Source organism: Mirounga leonina, unplaced genomic scaffold, assembly GCF_011800145.1.
Source record: "Mirounga leonina isolate KUSES-001 unplaced genomic scaffold, KU_Mleo_1.0 Mir_204, whole genome shotgun sequence".
NCBI lineage: Eukaryota > Metazoa > Chordata > Mammalia > Carnivora > Phocidae > Mirounga > Mirounga leonina.
The window spans coordinates 4947954-4956524 of record NW_023270513.1 but is presented as its reverse complement, the minus strand read 5'-3'; the positions used below and the strand labels follow the sequence as shown (position 1 = coordinate 4956524).

Below are 8571 nucleotides of genomic sequence, written 5' to 3'. Positions count from 1 at the left end.
AAATAGGGCATGTATTGAATGGAGCACTGGGTGTTACACGCAAAGAATGAATCATGGAACACTACATCAAAAACTAATATGTAATGTATGGTGATTAACATAACAATAAAAATTAAAAATTAATTAAAAAATAAATGTGTAGTCATTCTACTAAGTATATAGTGTTATCTCATTGTAGATTTAATTTGCAGTTCCCTAATGGCATATGAGTTTGAGCATCTTTTCATATGCTTATTTGGCATCTGAATATCTTCTTATCTTTTGCCTCCCATTTTTCTTGGGTTGTTCCTTACTATTGCGTGTTTAGGTTTCCTTATGTATTTTTTTTTTAAAGATCTACCTCTTTATTTTAGAGAGAGAGTCGGAGGGAGAAGGAGAGAGAAACCCAAGCAGAATTCACACTGCGTGGGGAGCCCAACACAGGGCTCAGTGCCATGACCCCAAGATCATGACTGAAGCCGAAACCAAAGTTGAATTCAAGCCCAACCTACTGTGCCACACAGGCACCCCTATTCTTTAGGTTTTTTAATTCCAGTTAACATACAGTATTATATCAGTTTCAGGTGTACAATATAGTGATTCAACACTTCCATACAACACCCCGTGCTCATCACAAGTGCCCTCCTCAATCCCCATCACCTGTTTCACTCATCCCTCAACCCCCCCGCCCCTCTGGTAACTATCAGATTGTTCTCTATAATTAAGAGTCTGTTTCTTGCTTTGTCTCCCTCTCAGTTTTTTTCCCCTTTGCTTGTTTTGTTTCTTAAATTCCACATGTGAGTGCAATCCTCATATATTCTTGATACAAGTCCTTTGCCAGGTGTGTTATTTGGAAATGGGTTTTCCGAGTCTGTGGCTTGTCTTTCCATTAGCACTACTTTGCTCAGAGCAAAAGTGTTTAATTTAATGAAGTCTACCTTGTCAAATATATGACAATTGTAAGTTGGGACGGGTATAAATGGAGTTGAAGTGTAAGTGTTCTAAGCCACTTAAATGATCCAGGAGGTGTTTAATCATAATAAATATTTATTGTAAAACTATGACTCTAAAGATAGATCTAAAAGATCTATCATGATCCTTACACTGTGTAATCTCCTTCCCTTAAAAGTGGGCAGGATCTGTGTCTTGCTTCTAACCAACAGGGTATGGCAAAGTTGATGAGATGTTACTTCCATGAAAATGTTATGTAATATTGCATATACATTTAGAAATACCCTCAAAATATACAAAGCATTAATAGAAGTCCATGGAGAAATTGCAGATCCACAAAGTGAGTGAAATAATTCAACACCTTTTCAATTATTGAGAAATCACATATACAAATCAACAGTATACAGAAGATTTAAACAACCCAATCCATAAGCCTCACCAAATGGAAATGGAAACATATGCACTTCTGCTTTGAAGAATTACAGAAATAATCCATCTAAGGCACATTTGCAATAGTCACAAGAAATGATCTTGCATTAGATCAGAAAGATTACTTCATAATTTAAAGAATTGGCATTACAGGATTCATGGCTGTCTTACCACACTAATAAAGGTAAATGAAACATCTACACATATTTCATAATTTAAAGCACATTTCTAAATACGGTACTTGTCTTTCTCTGATGGGCTTATTTCACTTAGCATTATTTATACTCTAGCTCCATCCATGTTGCAAATGTCAAGATTTCATTCTTTTTAATGGCTGAACAATATTCCATTGTGTATTTATGCCACATTTTCTTCATCCATTCATCTCTGGATGGGCACTTGGGTTGCTTCCATAGCTTGGCTATTGTAAATGCAATAAACAGGTACACATACCCTTTTGAATTAGTGTTTTCATTTTCTTTGGGTAAATATCCAGTAGTGGGGGGCGCCTGGGTGGCTCAGTCGGTTAAGCGTCTGCCTTCGGCTCAGGTCATGATCTCAGGCTCCTGGGATCGAGCAGCACATCAGGCTCTCTGTTCAGTTGGGAGTCGGCTTCTGCCTCTCCCTCTACCTATCTCTTCAGCTTGTGTGTGTGCTCACTCTCTTTTTCTCTCTGAAATAAATAAATAAAATCTTTAAAAACTATATCCAGTAGTGGAATTACTGGGTCATGTTGTAATTCTATTTTTAATTGTTTGAAGCACACCCATACTGTTCTCCACGAAGGCTGCACCAGCTTGTTTTCCCATCAACAGCACATGAGGGTTCCTTCTATGGATCAAATAAATCATGAGGGACATCTTAAAATTTAACAATAATGAAAACACATTAAAAACCTGTGAGACATGGTGAAAGCATGTTTCAAGGGAAATTTATAGCCTTAAATACTTAGAAAAGAAAAGGGGGTGAAAATTAATGAGCTTAGTATCCAGGCTAAGAATATAGTAAGAACAATAGGAAAAAGGAAAAGGAGGTATTAAAGGTAAAAGCATCAGTTCATGAAATAGAAAACAAAGACACATTACAGAAGATCAATAAAACCTAACATTTGAAAAAATAAGTAAAATAAAATAAAACCCCACAATTGTTTCTTTTACAAAACTTATTAATAAGTGGTGTCTGGGTGGCTCAGTTGGTTAAGCATCTGACTCTTGGTTTTGGCTCTGGTCATGATCTCAGGGTTGTGAGATCAAGCCCTGTGTTGGGCTGTGTGCTCAGTGCAGAGTCTGCTTGAGATTCTCTCCCTCTCCCCTACTCTCACTCACTCTCTCTCTCAAATAAATAAATTCTTTAAAAAAAATAATAAAATAGACAAATGTTTGGCTGATTCATTAATATAAGAAAAGGTACATAGTAATAATATGAAAAAAGAGGGAACATAAAAACACAAAGATTAGGAAACATTATCAATAATTCATGCCAGTATTATTGTAAATTTAGAGGAAACAGACAAATTCTTACAAAAATGTAATGACAAAACGGACAATAAAAAATAGCTTGTATAGTCACATAAAACATTAAGATAACTTAAGTAGTTATTCAAATCTTCCTCAATACCCAACTATATGCTTTCTATCAGAAACACAATTTAAATAAAAATGCATGGGTAAGTTATATTACGCAAACACTATTCAAAGGAAAGTTGGAATGGCTATATTAAATCAAAAAGTAGATTTCAGAAGAAGGAATATTCTCAAGATAAAGAGGGGGCATTACACAGTGATAAGGAGGGCAATTTACCAAGAAAACATAACAATACCTGAATCAAAAACTGACAGACTGCAAGGAGAGACAGACAAATCCACAATTGTATTTGGAGATTTCAATACTTTGAAGAATTAACAGAAGAATTAGCTAGAAAGTTCATAAGAATAAATCTAAACAACACTAGAATCAACTTATAATAACTGACATTTGTAGAACACTATACCCATTAAAAGTAGAATTCACATGGAATGTTCACCATGATAAACTATATCCTAATTCATAAACTAACAGACTGGCTTCTTTCACTTAACAATATAAATTTAAATGTCCTCCATGTCTCTTCAGGGCTTAGTATCTCATTTCTTTTTATTCCTGGATAACATTCCATTTTATGGATGAATCCGTTTAACCATTCACCTATAATGGGACATCTTGGTTTCTTTCAATTTGGGGCCACTATTAATAAAGCTAGTATAAATATTCCTGTGTACATTTTTGTGTGTAATCATAAGTTTTCACTCATTTGGATAAATACCTAGAAGGGCAATTGCTGTATGACATGGTTAAGTCTATGTTTAGCTTTATGAGAAACTGCCAAACCTTCTTCCAAAGTGACTCTACCATTTTACATTCCCCCCAGAATGAGTTCCTCTTGCTCCAAATCCTTGACAATATCTGGTTTTGCCGGTATTTAGGATTTTAGCCATAGAATATGTAATGATATCTCACTGTTGTTTTAATTTGCAATTCCCTAATGACATGATGGTGAGCATTTTCTCATACACTTATTTTCCATATGTATATTTTCTATGGTAAGATGTCTGTTCAGATTTTTTCCCATTTTAAAATCAGGTTAATTTTCTCACTGTTGAGATTTAAGAGTTCTTTGTACATTTTGGATAACAGTCCTTTATCTGGTATATCTTTTGAAGATATTTTCTCCCAGTCTGTGGCTTATCTGCTCATTCTCTTGACAGTGCCTTTTGCAGGGCAGAAATTTTTAATTTTATTTTTATTTATTTATTTATTTATTTATTTATTTATTTTTTAAAGATTTTATTTATTTATTTGACAGAGAGAGACACAGCGAGAGAGGGAACATAAGCAGGGGAGGTGGGAGAGGGAGAAGCAGGCTTCCCGCCGAGCAGGGAGCCCGATGTGGGGCTCGATCCCAGGACCCTGGGATCATGACCCGAGCCGAAGGCAGACGCTTAACGACTGAGCCACCCAGGCGCCCCAGAAATTTTTAATTTTAAAAAAGTCCACTTTATCACTTCTTTCTTTGATGGATTATGCCTTTGGCATTGTATCTTAAAAAGCCACTGTCAAACACAAGGTTATCTAGATTTTCTTCTATCTTATAGAATTTTTATAGTTTTGCATTTTACATATAGGTCTATGATGCATTTTAGGTAAATTTTTGTGGAACATATAAGGTCTGTGTATAGCTCCCAGTCAAGGTTTACCATATCTCACCTGGCTGCTAGAATTTCTTCTGTCCTCCAATTCCAAGTTGTAAAGATCAAATTCCTGGTGAGTACAGCCAAGAGTCTGAGGGCTCTTTTCCTTCATCCAGTTCCTATTGATAGGATGGAGATTTTACTCCAGGCATGGCAGGACTCGAACCCTGGAACCCTGACTTCTCACCCTTGCCCCAGCTTTTTCATGGGGCAGAGGTTCCACACAGGGAGAGAAAAAGCCAGTAGACTACCACTTCACCCAGTACCCACAGTAGTTTTTCAGAGGGTTTTCCAGGGGCAGAGACAGTCCATAAGAAAAGTAAGCTCCAAGCTATACCCAAGGCAAATGACTATTTGAGAGTGTAGGAAGTTCAAATCTAAGGGGCACTCTTGAAATAATTAGTTTTGGGATGCCTGGGTGGCTCAGTTGTTTAAGCATCTGCCTTCTTCTCAGGTCATGATCCCAGGATCCTGGGATCGAGTCCCAAGTTGGGCTCCCTGCTTAGCGGGGAGTCTGCTTCTACCTCTGCCTGCCACTCCTCCTGCTTGTGCTCTCTCACTTGCTCGCTTGCTCTCTGACAAATAAATAAAATCTTTAAAAAAAAATTAGTTTCTCCTCTTTAAGAGCAAGACATTATACCATAAGCTGGCTACTTTGCCAGAGAAACCAGGGAAAGATACAGCTAAAAATAACTTTCCTGAGAGTGGAATAAACTACAAAGATTGGCTTCAAACTATAACTTTGTGAATTTAATTAAATCAGACTGCTAAGCAATTTATGCTTCAGAGCATTGTTGAAAACATAACAGTCAGTTGGTAATTAGTAGAGCCTAATAGGTGAAGTATAATAAAGCAGACAGCTGAAAAGAGAGGTCAGAAAGAGAGTCAAAAAGCACTGCTATACTCTCTGTGATCCCAAGATGACTACGCACATGCTCAAGTCTTCACCCTCTGAAGAACAATACAAGTGCTTCACACCACAAAGAAATAGACTTCACTAAAACAGCTGAGCCATAAAACAACAACAACCAAGTAAACAAGAATAAAAATGAGTCTTGGAGAGGGTTAGAAGTTAGGATCCAGTATTCAACATATTACCTAAGATGTCTAGTTTTCACAAAAAATGAGATATTCGCTTTCTGCCCGTGGATGCCGCCGAGTAAGCATCCTTAAAGTCTCCCCTCCCACCGCCGTCATGTCTAAGTCAGAGTCTCCCAAAGAGCCTGAACAGCTGCAGAAGTTCTTCATCAGAGGTTTGAGCTTTGAAACAACCGATGAGAGTCTGAGGAGCCATTCTGAGCAATGGGGAATGCTTACAGACTGTGTGGTAATGAGAGATCCAAACACCAAGCACCCCAGAGACTTTGGGTTTGTCACGTATGCCACTGTGGAGGAGGTGGATGCAGCCATGAACGTAAGGCCACACAAGGTGGATGGAAGAGTTGTGGAACCAAAGAGGGCTGTCTCAAGAGAAGATTCTCAAAGACCTGGTGGCCACTTAACTGTGAAAAAGATTTTTGTTGGTGACATTAAAGAAGACACTGAAGAACATCATCTAAGAGATTATTTTGAACAGTATGGGAAAATTGAAGTAATCGAGATCATGACTGACCGAGGCAGTGGCAAAAAGAGATTTTGCTTTTGTAACATTTGATGACCATGACTCTGTAGACAAGATTGTCATTCAAAAATACCATACTGTGAATGGCCACAACTGTGAAGTAAGGAAAGCCCTATCTAAGCAAGAGATGGCTAGTGCTTCATCCAGCCAAAGAGGTCAAAGTGGTTCTGGAAACTTTGGTGGTGGTCGTGGAGGTGGTTTTGGTGGGAATGACAACTTTGGTCGTGGAGGGAACTTCAGAGGTCGAGGTGGCTTTGGTGGCAGTCGTGGTGGTGGATATGGTGTCAGTGGGGATGGCTATAACAGATTTGGTAATGATGGAAGCAACTCTGGAGGTGGCAGAAGCTATAATGATTTTGGCAATTACAACAATCAATCCTCAAATTTGGGACCCATGAAAGGAGGAAATTTTGGAGGGAGAAGCTCTCGCCCCTATGGTGGTGGAGGCCAATACTTTGCCAAACACGAAACCAAGGTGGCTATGGCGGTTCCAGCAGCAGCAGTAGCTATGGCTGTGGCAGAAGTTTTTAATTACTGCCAGGAAACAAAGTTTAGCAGGAGAGGAGAGCCAGAGAAGTGACAGGGAAGCTACATGTTACAACAGATTTGTGAACTCAGCCAAGCACAGTAGTGGCAAGGCCTAGCTGCTACAAAGAAGACACATTTTAGACAATACTCATGTGTATGGGCAAAAAACTCAAGGACTGTATTTGTGACTAATTGTATAACAGGTTATTTTAGTTTCTGTTCTGTGGAAAGTGTAAAGCATTCCAACAAAGGGTTTTAATGTAGATTTTTTTTTTTTGCACCCATGCTGTTGATTGCTAAATATAATAGTCTGATCATGATGCTGAATAAATGTGTCTTTTTTTTAAAAAATGAAATATTCAAGGAAATAAGAACATCTAACCCATAAATGGCGGGGGAGGGGAGGCAGGGAGAAGTAGGTAAGAAAAACGGCCTGTGAGGGGCGCCTGGATGGCTCAGTTGGTTAAGCGACTGCCTTCGGCTCAGGTCATGATCCCGGAGTCCTGGGATCGAGTCCCACGTCGGGCTCCTTGCTCAGCGGGGAGCCTGCTTCTCCCTCTCCCATTCCCCCTGCTTGTGTTCCTGCTCTCGCTGTCTCTGTCTCTGTCAAATAAATAAATAAAATCTTAAAAAAAAAGAAAAAAAGAAAAACGGCCTGTGAAAGAAAGCAGATGATCTATTTAAGAGACAAAGACTTGAAGGTAACCATTAGTTCAAAGAAATTCACTTCAAATAACTAAAGGAAACTATGCCTAAAGAAATAAAGGAAGGAGAGAATATTATGAAAAACTATATACCAACAAATTGGAAACCTAGAAGAAATGGATAAATTCCTAGAAACATATAAACTACCAAAACTGAAGCAGGAAGAAATAGAAAATCTGAATAGACTGATAACCAGCCAAGAAATTAAATTGATAATCTAAAAACTCCCGACAAACAAAAGTCCATGACCAGATGGCTTTACAGGCAAATTCTACCAAACATTTAAAGAAGAGTTAATACCTATTCTTCTCAAACTATTCCAAAAAATAGAAAAAGAAGGAAAGCTTCCAAATTCATTCTATAAGGCCAGCATTACCCTGATACCAAAACCAGATAAGAGACACCACAAAAAAAAAAAAAGAGAGAGAGAGGGAAAACTACAGGCCAATATCACTCTACATGGATGCAAAAATTCTCAGTAAAATACTAGCAAACGAAATGGAACAATACTTTTTTAAAAAAAATTTCACCCAATCAAGTGGGATTTATTCCTGGAATGCAAGGGTGGTTCAATATTCACAAATCAATCAACGTGATACATCACAAAAAGAAGAGAGGATAAGAACCATATGATCATTTCAATAGGTGCAGAAAAAGGTACACCGTTCATTCATTCATGATAAAAAAAAAATAGGTGCAGAAAAAGTACAACATTCATTTATGATAAAAAGTCTCAACAAAGTAGGTTTTAGAGGGAATAAACCTCAATATAATGGCCATACCTGAAAAGCCCACAGCTAATATCATCCTCAATGGGGAAAAATTGAGACCTTTTCCTCTGTGGTCAGGAACAAGATGGGGATGTCCACCCTCACCACTTTTATTCAACATTGTACTAGCCCCAGCAATCAGACAACACAAAGAAATAGAAGGCATCCAAATAAGCAAGGAAGAAGGAAAACTTTCACTATTTGCAGATGACATGATACTATACATAGAAAACCTGAAAGACTCAACCAAAAAACTGCTAGAACTGATGAACAAATTCAGTAAAGTCGCAGGATACAAAATCAATGCACAGAAATCTATTGCATTTCTATTCACCAATAATGAAGCAACAGAAAGAGAAAT

General features: G+C 37.9%; 1 pseudogene; it reads left to right on the top strand.

Moving 5' to 3' along the window:
* The first annotated feature begins 5781 nt into the window (after window positions 1-5781).
* LOC118026036 lies at window positions 5782-6738 on the top strand (annotated as a pseudogene).
* The last annotated feature ends 1833 nt before the right edge of the window (window positions 6739-8571 follow it).